Source organism: Gorilla gorilla, chromosome 3 (genome assembly GCF_029281585.2).
Source record: "Gorilla gorilla gorilla isolate KB3781 chromosome 3, NHGRI_mGorGor1-v2.1_pri, whole genome shotgun sequence".
Taxonomy (NCBI): domain Eukaryota; kingdom Metazoa; phylum Chordata; class Mammalia; order Primates; family Hominidae; genus Gorilla; species Gorilla gorilla.
The window spans coordinates 188,477,568-188,491,674 of NC_073227.2; positions in this window are offsets into that span (position 1 = coordinate 188,477,568).

Below are 14,107 nucleotides of genomic sequence, written 5' to 3' on the forward strand. Positions count from 1 at the left end.
GACTATAAACCTGCTAGTTACTATATTTATATATGTTATTATGTTCCTTAACACCAATTTTCTGCTCAGTATAAGACATCAGCATATAGAGGCAGCTCTAATGTCATTGTAATCTGAGTAATTGAATAATATTTGAAAAAGCATATAAATCTCACAAACATATAATAATTGCTCCTTAATATTAAAAAATGGTCTACACTGTGTCGTTGTTCTAAGAAGAGTTTGGTTATATTATCTTCAGTCATTCTGCAACCACTTTAATTAGGCTAACATCATTGTCCAACAGCTTGCTAAGAGGGCCTATGATTCTACAATAACTTGGTACTTAGGGACTTAAAAGAAATCTAAGTATGTCTTAATTTAGCATATCAAGGTGACATGCTTGCCAAGTGCTTTGAAACAATTATTAATTTAAGTATTTTAAGTATTCTCTCTGAAATATAATTTAAAATTTTGATTTGAAGAAAGTATTTGACAATGAAGGAGAAATATTAATATGCCCCTTTACACTTGTCCCTGATATATCAATAATATAATTAAAATTACTAAATTTAATTGCTAAAAGGGGATAAATATTTTAGTTTCTTTATCACCTGGAATTTTCCTAGGATATCCTAAAATTCTTAATATGGTGAAATAGTAATCAATAAACAGTAATTTAATATTTTCAATTTGATTTATGGAATTGTATTTTTATTCAGAATATAGAGGTACTTGAAGAAAATAAGATATGTTTCCTTCTGGCAGTGAAATGAAAATGATGATAAAATTAGTTATCATTTAAGTTCTTTATCGCTTTTTAAAAATATATTTTTTCTGTTTTTGTAAAAGTTTAGACATAAGCTATATACATATGTTGAAAAGCTGACTTTAAGAAATGCCAATTCAAAAATGATATTAAATGTCAGAAAGAGCCAAATTATCACATTAAACAAACACTGATGCAAAAATCCTCAATAAAATACTGGCAAACTGAATCCAGTAGCACATCAAAAAGCTTATCTACCACAATCAAGTTTCGTTCATCCCCAGGATGCAAGGTTGGTATAACATACACAAATCAATAAATGTGGTTCATCACATAAACAGAAGTAAAACCAAAAACCACATGATTATCTCAATAGACATAGAAAAGGCCTTCAATAAAATTCAACACCCCTACATGTGAGAAACTCTCAATAAACGAGGTATTGAAGGAACATACCTCAAAATAATAAGTGCCACTTATGGCAAACCCAAAGCCAGTATCATACTGAATGGGAAAAAGCTGGAAGCATTCCCCTTGAAAACCAGCACAATACAAGAATGCCCTTTCTCACCACTCCTATTCAAAATACTGTTGGATGTACTGACCAGGGCAATCAGGCAAGAGATAGAAATAAAGGCATTCAAGTAGGAAGAGAGGAAGTGAAATTGTCTTTGTTTGCAGATAACTTAATCCTATATAGAGCAAATTCCACTGTCTCAGCCAAAAGCTTCTTAAGCTGATAAACAACTTCAGCAAAATCTCAGGATACAAAACCAATGTGCAAAAATCATACACATTCCTATAAACCAACAACAGACAAGAAAAGAGCCAAATCATGAATGAACACCCATTCACAATTGCTAGAAAGAGAGTAAAATACCTAGGAATATAGCTGACAAGGGAAGTGAAGGACCTCTTCCAGGAGAACTACAAGCTACTGCTCAAGGAAATCAGAGAGGACACAAACAATGGAAAAACATTCTATGCTTATGGTCAGGAAGAATCAATATTATGAAAATGGCCATCCTGCTCAAAGTAATTTATAGATTTAATGCTATTTACATTCAACTACCTTTGACATTCTTCACAGAACTAGAAAAAACTATTTATAACTTATATGAAACCACAAAAGAGCCTCTGTAGCCAAGACTAAGCAAAAAGAACAAAGCTGGAGGCATCATGCTACCAGACTTCAAACTACACTACAAAGCTAAAGTAACCAAAATAGCAAGGTACTGGTAGAAAAAACAGACACATAGACCAATGTAACAGAATAGAGAATTTATAAATAAGACTGCACATCTACAACCATATGATCTTTGACAACTCTGACAAAAACAAGCAACAGAGAAAGGATTCCCTATTCAATAAATGATTCTGGCATAACTGGTTAGCTATATGCAGAAAATCGAAGTGGACCCTTTCCTTACACCTTATACAAAAATTAACTCCAGATGGATTAAAGAAAAATGTAAAACCCAAAATTATAAAAATCCTACAATGAATTCTAGGCAATACCATTCAGGACATAGGCACAGGCAAAGATTTTATGACAAAAAATGCCAAAGCAATGGCAACAAAAGCAAAAAATGACTAATGAGACCTAGTTAAACTTAACAGCTTCTGCACAGCAAAAGAAACTATCATCAGAGTGAACAGACAACCTACAGAATGGGATAAAATTTTTGCAATCCATCCGACAAAGGCCCAGGGTCTACAAGGTACTTAAACAAATTTATAAGAAAAAGAAAAAAAAACTGCATATAAAAGTGGGCAAATGATTTTAACAGACACTTCTCAAAAGAAAACATTTATGTGGCCAAGAAACTTATAAAAATTCAGCATCAGTGATCACTAGAGAAATGCAAATCAGAACCACAATGAGATACTATCTCATGCCACTTCAGAATGTGATTATTAAAAAGTCAAGAAAAAACACATGCTGACAAGGTTGCAGAAAAATAGGAATGCTTTTACACTGTTGGTGGGAATGTAAATTAGGTCAACCATTGTGGAAGACAGTGTGGTGAATCCTTAAAAATCTAGAACTAGAAATACCATGTGACCCAGCAATCCCACTACTGAGTAGGTACCCAAAGGAATATAAATCATTCTGTTATAAAGATACATGCATGTGTATGTTCATTGCAGCACTATTCATGATAGCAAAGGCATGGAACCAACCAAAATGCCCATCACTGATAGACTACATAAAGAAAATGTGGTACACTTACACCACGGAATACTATGCAGCCATACAAAGGAACAAGTTCATTTCTTTGGGAGGACATAGATGGAGCTGGAAGCCCTTATCCTTAGCAAACTAACACAGAAACAGAAAACCAAACACCACATGTTCTCCCTTATAGGTGGGGGTTGAACACTGAGAACACATGGACACAGGGAGGGAAACAACACACACTGGGGTCTGTTGGGGGATGTTAGAGGAGGGAGAGCATCAGGAAAACCAGTTAATGCATGCTGGGCTTAATACCTAGGTGATGGGTTGATAGATGCAGCAACCACCATGGCACAGGTTTACCTATGTAACAAACCTGCACATCTTGCACATGTACCCTGGAACTAAAAAAAATAAATAAAACAAAACAGCAACAACAATGATAGCAACAATAAGCCAATAGTATTTACTGAAAAACATGTTTAATTAATAAAAGTCCAGTAAAATTTTTTGAAAGATAATTAATATTAAAAAAAAGTTCTAAATACCAATAACAATTAGATGGTATTAAGAAAAACAGGTTATATTTGGGGTGTATAACTAGAAATCAATTTGACAAGGCATGGTAAGACATATACAGAGAAATTGTGACACTTGAAAGTCAGTAAAGCAGATAAATAAATGTAGACATATACTATTGTTTGGAAAAACTTAAATGCCTTTAGGATATCAGTTATTTTCAATTTAATTTATAATGAAACACCACTTTATTTAGAATCCAAACTAGCTTTTTACAGATTTGATAAGCCAACTTTAATATTCATGGGAAAATAAAAGACCAACTTGTAACAGTAGGGGCTTTGGAGAAGAGGAAAAAGTGAGCATCTATAAGACATTAAGATGACTATAAGGAGATAATATATGAAGCAGTAGGTTATTGATCTTGGAAACAAAACAGTAAGCCTATGGTTTGTCAAACATGTTGGGAAGATTAGTATATTACAAATGACTTTACAGATAAATAATGGCAAGATGGATTAACAAAAAAAAATTTGAACTTTACCTCCAACCATGAACCAAAAAATTTGGGTATGTACATTAACTAAATATGAAAAACAAAATGATACATACTTAGAAGAAAATATGGGTAAAACAATTCATTATACAAAAACAGGATAAGGCCAGGCATGGTGGCTCACACCTGTAATCCCAGCAATTTGGGAGGCCTATTGCTTGAGTCCAGAAGTTCAATCCCAGCCTGGGTAACATAGTGAGATCCTATCTCTACAAAAAAATATAAAAAGTTAGCCAGGTGTGGTGGTGTGCACTTGCAGTCCCAACTACCTGGGACTAAAGCAGGAAGATTGTTTGAGCATGAGAGGTGGAGGCTGCAGTAAGCCATAATCATGCCACTGCACTCTAGCCTTGGTGACAAAGTGACACCTTATTTCAAAAAAAAAAAAATTAGATGAGATTTTCTAAACATGTCATTATAAAAGAGGAGAAATAGTTATTCTAAATAAAGCATGTTAAAAAGTCTCTATACCATAAGACAAACATGAATCAATGAAAAAAGACAATCCATAGATAGGGGAATTAGATATTTGTAAAAAAAAATGCATCACTGACAAAAGATTAGAATCTAGATTATATAAAATGAGCTTTTAGAAATCTATAAGAAAAAGAAGAATCCCCTACAAGAACAGCCAAAACACTTAGAAGGCACACACACAGCCAATTAACAAACTAATGATGCACAAACATAACTGGAATCAGGGGAATGAAATTTAAAACATTGAGATACCATTTCCTACATTCATTTTTGGCCAAAAAATATCTATCACCAGATATTTCTGTAAATTAACAAGCATAATGGTTTCTTAATTTGGTTGTTTAGTTCATCGATTTAATTTTTCTACTTTTCTGTGGGTGGAGGAAACAAGATATCACTTTGTCAATCACACTGGAGTGCAGTAGTGGACTCATAGCTCACTGCAGCCTCAACCTCCTGGACTAAAGCAGTCCTCCCACGGTAGCCTCCTGAACAGCTGAGACAACAGGCATGCACCACCACGCCTGGCTAATTCTTTCCAATTTTTCTGTAGAGATGGGTTTCATTTTGTGGCCCAGGTTGTCTCAAACTCCTGGCTTCCAGTGATCTTCCTGCCTTGGCTTCCCAAAGTGCTGTGAGGCCAAAGTGTTGAAACATGTTGGGACTTTTGCCTTTTCTAAAACTCTTGGATACATCACTATCCTCATAAAGCCACTATGTATTGCATGTATAATGCCTACCCCCATCTGAAACCTGCTCCACTTTTAGGCTCCCTTATTCCTTAAAAGTTATTGTTCACCCAAATATCAAGGCCTCAATCCAGTGTCATCACTGACTCTTCTCTTCCTTATTGGCCAAATCTGTTGGAACTGCATTTAAAACAAATCCTATTTCAAACATTTCTCACCACCTCCAGTTCTGCCCACTTATTGCTCATGGCGACTACCTCTTTTCTAAATTGATACAAAGATCTACTAATTGCTTTCATTCCTGCCCCACTCTTTGAAATGTCAAGTAGTTCTTTCCACTCACGTGTTGAAAACCCTTTAGTAGACTATGATGGATGACAGGTCTCTAAAAAAATTAGTCCTAGTTCATTCCTATCAATCTCGTTGTCGATTCTCTGTCCCCACACACCATGCTACATCATCTCATCCTTGTTATTTCTTGACCAAGCCAAGCTCACTCCACAGCATGACTTTGTACTTGCTGCACAGCTATGTTCTCCTTCCTATCTGCATGCTTTTGCCACTCATATGGTTAGGTCTCTGCACAAATGTCAGTTCCTCAGAGTTTTTCTCTACCCCTGTCACTCTTAACTGTTAATCTGTTTTTGTTTCTTTTTCATAGCTCCTCATTACAACTGAAATTTTATATATATATATATATATATATATTTTACTAATAGTTTGTGTGTTGTCTCTTTTCCCTGAAAAAATTTAAGCCTCTCAGTAGCAAAGACTTCGTCTTTTTTATGGTTGTGTCCTCTGTGAGTAGAAGATTGCCTAATGCTTGCTAAATATTTGTTATATATTTTTATATAATAAATAAATATTGCTCAATTTAGATAGTAATAATGAAGTGGCAGACAATTGACTCTTACGGAATTAAGGAAAACATTGGCAAGTTTAAGTCATATTTTATAGATTTTTGCCAGGAAAAAAAAAGATTATTAAAATAATCCTATCTCGAAAAGCAGGTTTTTAACTTCAGTTTGCAAATTTCAAGCTGAGTTAAATGTATATTGGTATTGCTGCTGTATTTGATGGGACTTTCAACCAATTTTGAGCACCACTGATTCATAGTGTAGTGTAACTAAATCAGAGGAAGCAAAATACAGTTGCTTTGTGCATAACCAATGTATTCCTTGGCAGTAATTCATCTGCACTAGGCAAAGCCACCTACTGCTTCAAGAGCACAACCATTTCTTTCTATTACTGTAATCACATTATTCCAGAGCTTGGCAGTGATGGATAAGCATATCAAAAGATTGAGAATTTTGCATAATGGTGATGTTGTGGACCATTCAAATTGCCTTTCAAATAGCCAACTGTCTTTTTCCAATAGGAACTTGTAATTTCGTACTGGTCAGGGAAAAATAAGAATAGTGAGGTCTATTTTCTGCGTAAATCAATGTGTTATTTTAAAATAAGAGTACTAACTAATCAATTTATTCCAGATTTATTAAGTAAACAAATTTATAGGTTGAATTAAGTCTCTAGCCAAGAATCGTAACTTCTAATTACATCCCCATTACAGGGTTAAAAGTGAATTATTTTTATATTGCTATTGTTTTAGAAATCCGGTGCATGATAACAATACATCTAAAATGTTACATGAAAAAGGCTGACACTGATGAATAATGGAGCAAAAGATGGGAATACTAATGAACTCCATGGGCTATTTCCAAGCCAGTGAAGCCCAGGACTGGTCATAATCCCTGGCTAAATAACCCTGAACTACTATCTTCCATATTTATCCCAATCCTTACATTCTTAAATAGATTAAATCAGGAAAAGTGGAACAACATGACAACCTTGAAAGATAAAACATCGTAAGTCCCTGTCTCTCTCTCACTCTCTCTCTCTCACACACACACACACTCATATATAGTATTATCAGTTTGTATGTCAGTTAGTCCCATATATTTGTCTTGGTGATGGAGGAAGATGATAAATATTAGGAAGACAACTATAGCAGAGCAAGGGGGATAGCAACTAGAGGTGGAGGTGTTAAAAGGCCTTATTAAGAAGGTGAGCCTGTGTAGCGATCTGAACAAAGTGAGATAACCAGCCATGTAGACAATGTTAAAAACCAGCCCAAAGGAACAGCAGCTGCCAAGGCCCTAAGTTGGGAATATTCCTGCTGTGTTCAGGGAACATCAAGGAAGACAAAGTCATCTAATGAATAAAAAGGAAGATCGGTAAAAGGCAAAGTCAGAGAGGTAATCATGGCATAGTCACATTGTGGCAATGATAAGGGCTTTGATTTCTCCTTTGAGTATCATGGGAAGCCATTAGAAGGAGTGGCACAATCTAGTTTATGTTTTCACATTTACATTTTGTCTTCTATGTAATAAATATTTTGAAGTGGATATGGGCAGAAGATTATCTAACCTGGAGTGTCTTCCAGTTGCCTAGGAATGAGAAAATTGTTACTTGACCAATACAGTGATTGTGGAGATGGTGAGAAATACAGATAATCCCTGACTTATGTTAGTTCACTTATGATTTTCCAACTTTACAATGATGTGAAAGTGATGCATTCAGTAGAAACGATACTCTATGTATTCATTCTGTTTATCATTTTCAATACAGTATTCAATAAACTACATGGGATATTCAGCACTTCATTATAATAATGGGCTTGGTGTTAGATGATTTTGCCCAACAGTAAGAGAATGTAAGCGTTCTAAGCATCTTTAAGGTTAGCAGGGCTAAGTAAGCTATAATGTTCAGTAGCTTCGGTGAATAAAGTGCAGTTTTTGGCTTATGTTATTTTCAGCTTATGATGGGTTTATTAGGACATAATCCATCATAAGTTCAGGTATATCTGTAGTTCAAATCTGGATAAATTTTTAAGGGAGAATAAAGAAGATTTTAGTGGGATTTGTTGATAAGCTTTCATTATTTTAAGATGACTTTTTTCAACTATAGAATGATTATGGATAGTAATATTTATTATACTTTTTTTAAGTTTACGTTGCATGTATTGGGACCTTTGAATCTTCACATTTTATTACATAAGCAATTTATGAGACTGGCAGTCCAAACACTGTGGCCTATAATTTCTAAGAAAACTGGAGGACCACATAGTAGTTAAAAAAAAAAAAAACTAGATATTGCAATGATCAGCTATCAAAACAAGCCACCTGTTTTCTCTCCAAAAACCCTCATTTTTAGATAGGTTAACTAATCTGTACTTAGCAGGTGTTAATTAGTGGAAGCAAAGTGACTTTTATTACAGAATATGGAACTTATTAGAATAGTTTAAACCCTTGTTTGTGTTCTTTCTAAACTTATAACATTACTTTGAATCAGAATGTATACATGTATGTACACTGTGCATACCTCAACTCTGTGCTAAATCCAAAATTCTTAAAATCATCATCACTTGAAAAAAATTAAAAATTTATCATGGAATAATTGCAATAAAACCAAAACAGTATTACTGAATCTTGAAATAAGGGCAGCCTTATAAACTTTTATTCTTCCATTGTTTCTCTTCTCAGACTCACTCCACACCCTGCTTTCTAGCTCAGTCCTTGTGAGAACTTATGATTATAATTTTTTATATACTGACTATTGTCTGGATCTTTCATCTGATTTTTATCAGCCATATCCAAATAACTTCCAGAAACAGATGATCTTTTCTTACCTGGAATATTTTGCACCATGTTATAAAGTCTGTTTTTCCTCCCATCACAATGCACAGGTGGCATCTACACTGCCTGTGTCTCTGTGAGCCTCACAGTCATTGAATTCACACTTCAGTGAACTCCCAGAGAGGATGGTGTCCACACAGTGGCCATTTGCTTAGTACCTCAGGAAAATTCTGATGGTATTATAATTCTCGAAAATTTTTCTTGGCCCCAGTAGCTTCAGATTATTTGAAATGAAAAGATTAATTGGGAAATACAAAAAGATAAAAGTGGCACAAGGAAAAAGAAAGGAGAGAAGCATACCATAAAGAATATTGGTGAAGTGAGCACAGAAGTGTACCTCTCTATCCAGCTGTGTGGTTTATTTTCTAACTTCTGGTTAGAACATGTAATGTAATGAACAATGACTCTTGCTTTCATAGGTTGTTCTCTAATGTATTTTCATTGTTATGTTAATAATATCATGAAAAAATATTAAATGTCACTATAAATTGCCTTCCTTTGGATTGTGTTCAACAGGAGTTTGGTAGCCAGCACAATTAACTCCCAGAGATGTTCATGCCTATTTCTTGGAGACTGTAGAAATCGTTAGTCAGTCCTGTAAGAAACCAAATTCTGCCGACAGCCTAAAGGAACAGGGAGTAGAGCCTCCCCTAAGACATCCAGAAAAAAGAAAAAAAAAAACAGCCCTGCTGAAACCTTGGTTTTAGCCCAACGAGAACCATATTGGACTTCAGTTCTACAGGACTGTAAGGTAATAAATTTCAGGTGTTTTAGACCGCCAAGTCTGTGGTAATGTGTCACAGCAGCAACAGAAAACTAATTCAAGGAGTGACTGCTTTCTTTGTTGCCCACTCTATCCATGCCACTAGTGAAATCATAGGGTAAGATATATTCTGGAGGTGCGAATCAACTTGACAGAAATTTTGAGTTACATAACTGCCATCACGGGGCACTCAATGACTGGGCCTATGAGATAGAGATGTTTTTATGAAGCTTAGAGGCCTACACATTTGGAGAAATAATCAGAGATCAGATGGCAATTTTTTTTTTGTGCTTCTGACTTTAGAAGCTCTGCTATTTGCCTCATGAACTGAAAATGCAGAAATAGTTACTCAGAGTACCTGTCGGTTCAGTAAAAGTTTCTTCACGTCCTCCAATATAGATGGTAAATAATAAAGGACATCTTAAATTAAAATTTAAAGAATGCACTGTATTTCCCCCAGAAATTCAGCTTTACCTATAACTTGTTTTTAAATAAGCAGTTGAATATTAAAAATGAGTGCTGATGAGAGTCTACCACCAACAGCTTTCCTAGGCATTGGTTTTTCTGAAATTTGGTTGCTTTTTTCCTGATCCCCAGCTTAGATCATCTTACATTTCATTGGTATACGTGATTTCTTTACCCTTCAGACTGCAACAAGACTGAATCAAATTTTAGGTCTTAATTCTTGGGCATTCAGCTAGGCATAGAATCTGTCTTCCAGATCTCAGGAACTGGTAGTTGAAGGTTTAAATGTCCTACCCTTCTACTTCTCAGTCACCACCTGAGAACCCAGCCTTCACGATTCTCTTTTCTGTCTTGATTACCTAGAAGCAAGCTATTAATGAGCCACCTTATAACCATATTCCCTGATGGACATATGCTAGGATTCACTCAGGATGGTGGCAGAAATTTTAAAGGGAAATATTAGGGAAAGTTATAGGGAATAGTCACAAACCTTTTTGGAAGGTCAAAAGGTTACATAGCTTGTAATAATTGAACAGGCTGAAGGCAGCTGGTTCTTACCCTAGAGCATTAGGTCATAACGGAAATACGAGGGACAATAGAGGCTTCCCCAGTTAAGTCTGTTTACCCCACCTCCTTTAACTAATCTTTGAGCCAGATGGCCCTCTCAGGGGGGAGGTCGACCTAGGATATTGCCCCCTAAAGGTTTTTACTTTAAACCATGGTAGCTGACCTTCAATCATTCATAGAAATATCCTCTTAACCATGTTAATTATCCACAGATGTGTTTACTCCGAGCTTCTGTTGTTTATTCTTTACTAAATAAATGCCTGGAGTGTGAGCTGCTCACGGCCGGCCACAGTGACAAACCTCTTTTGTTGTGCAGGCGGTCAGACACTCAGCTGGACTAGCAAAACGGAATATCTGCATGTCAGTGTACGTTTTATTCATCCGCCATTTTGGTCAGGGTCTGCAGACAGACCCCCACAGCTAATGTCCTCTTGTGAAGAGCAATACCTCACAGATAGAAATGGAAATGCTAGTCATCCCTTTCAGTAGAATATTATTCATTCTTATCTTGGAAGGCAAAAGATTTCCTGCTTTTCATCCCAATGAAGTGAGTAGGGAGAAAATAATTTCTATTCACAAATCCCCAAATCCTTGGGAAGGCCATCCTATCACTGGTCAGACTTTGGAGTTATCAGAATTATACTTAAATTGATGCAGGGTAGACACTTGCCTCTAATTACTGCTGTGTTACATAACTCTAATACAAGCATAGCATGGGAGTGTAAATCTGACAGTGATTTCAGAAATTTCCCCAGGAAGTGAGGGAAATGATAGGACTTAAAAGCTTCAAAGACAGAAAAGGGAGTAAGGAATTCAGAGACAGAAGAACTTAAATAAAGCAATGGATGTGGGAGTGTGCAGGGTGTTTGCAGGAACAATGAGAACACGGGTGTGTTTGTTTCTAGGTACAGGGCATGTAGCAGTGGTAAAAGAGGTGAAGGCTGAAAAAGAAAGTGAATTTGTACAACACTTGATTTCTGTCTTGGGCAAATCAACATTCAATGGCCACACGTGAGTGACATTTTAAATCAAATGTTTTCTATAAAAAGATATTGGTTAGTAGATTACTATTAACATTAAAGTTATAACAGATGAAGACTCATTTAATATATAAATCTTAGAAAACTCTTAACTAATATGACCAACTCCTTTTCAATGCTCAGAATGCATTGATCCTACTGCTTTGCTCAATTGATTGTTCTCATTTAGAAAGTTCACGAAGCATGGACACCAATTCACTTAAATGCATGTGTTGAGTCTTGTCACTTGGGATTTTATTTCTTGAGATTGATGCTCAGAATATTAGAAAAACTTATTATTGGCTTCTATAATGCAGCTTTGTTTTTCAAAATAATAAATTAGCATTAATTTAGAGTTGTGACAAGCTTAATCTGCTACAAAAGCCAGGTCATAGATTACATTTAAATGATTATTTACCTCATTCCTTCATTGCTGTGGTTGACATTTGTTTTCATTCAGAATATTTGAGTCATTTTCTCAGTCATTGATTATTGTAAGTGATATTGTTTTAAACCCACATTACTATGATTTTAATACTATGTGGTTTATTCTATCATGAATTTTAAGTGCTAACCTAAATGGAACTAACCACTCTCATGTATGTCTGATTAGCTTAAATAAACATGATTACTTAGAAGATAAGCAAATTCTAAAAATTGTCTCTAGAAGAATCATTTCAAAGCCTCTGTAACACATTTTACTTTGATATTAAATGAAAATACAAGACAGTTTTTGTCATGTGTGAGATATCACAAGTGATATTTATTTCTAGTTTTATGCCTTAGATAGTCCACCCAAGTTTAAAAGTTGAGAGTAAAATTATTGTATGGTGGGGATTTACTCCAAAAAAGGATTTGTGTCACCTTTGGGCATCTCAGATTGATTGATAGAGTCTTGAGCAGAGTTACTGAAAGATCCTACGCTATTGTAGTGTGACTTTTATGGACACATTTCAATAATTTTTGAATTATCTAATCAGCTTTCATGAATCAACCAGATTAAGGATTCTTTAACACCTGGCACTTAAAAAGCACAAGGAAAATCTTTATGTTGGGTGCCTGGATTCAAAGAATATTGAAATGGAAATCATTGTCCAGTTTTCTTTACTCATTACTGCTGGCCTCTGAAAACAATAGCTTCTTCTCAGAAGGAATGTGCCTCGGCACATTGATGGCAATGGTGTCTGCTCCAGAACAAGGTTGAGTTCTGAGAGTGCCTGGCAAGCAGGAGAAGGACTTCTCTGGATTTCATTCTCTGGGGTGGATGCAGTACTACCCATAATAACCCTGCTCTACGATTATATAGCAGCAATCTGAGTTATGTGCACCTGTTACAGTTTTATAGCTGATTATAAAACCACCTTCTAAGGAGGACCAAAACAAGACAACAATCGTCCATGAATGACAAAAGTTTCAGGGCAGCCATAGCCAAAGACACAATTGACAAGGAAACTTGTTACCTCCGTGGCACACAATAATTTAATATAAACAATTATAATTATTACGGATAACAGACACTAAACCATATCAGAATTTTAGTAGTTTCCCATAATTTTGGAACACATACCAATAACATATTTATACAAATACAGCCCAAAGAAAACCAAACGCTATTTCATATTTGACAATGCTTCATGTATAATTTTTATAGAAAATAAGCCAAATATATCATTTTTGGACTTTAGGGAACCTAATATCTTAAAGGACTAATTAGGTGAGAAAAAGACATAATTTATAGTTTGATTTTGGAAAGTTTGTCAAATATCAAAGGTTTAAAACACTTGATATCACAAAGTAGGATCACAGGTTACTGTAAAATAAGTTATTCATTTAACCAAAGTGATAACCCAAGGATTTCAAAAAAAGGTGAAAACCTTCATTATTTGAGAAAGGATACTTAATTTTCCTAACAATAAGCACTAATAAAAACAGCATAAAACCAATTAAATTTGTTTTCCAAAATTTTATAAACAATCTATAAAATTGTAATCTTGACCATAAGATATAACTTCCATAAGCCTTTTATAACCTTTATAGCCTTTATTAAGGAATCAGTTAATGCTTCAAGAAAACCTTGTTAATCTGACACAGGGGCTTATTTGCTGGTTTTGCATCAGTGTGCCTTTGACATTAATGGTTAATTTATAGAGAAACTTAACTTATTTTATCTCTCAAAATCAGTCCTTACAGTCTCACATGCCCACAACTCTTCCGTGATAGTCCCTGGGCCTTAAAGAGTTGAATAGCTTTAATTTCTGGCCTTATGTCTCAGGAATGCAGTTTATTTTTATTGATCTCTTCTACAGAGCCTGAAGATGAGGCTTTAATTCCTGTCAGGGTTTAAGATTTAGCAGGGCTTAGTGTACTTTTTAGCTGCAGGAGTCCAAGCCTTGTAACTTAACTTAACGTCACAAGGACTTTAAAAGCACA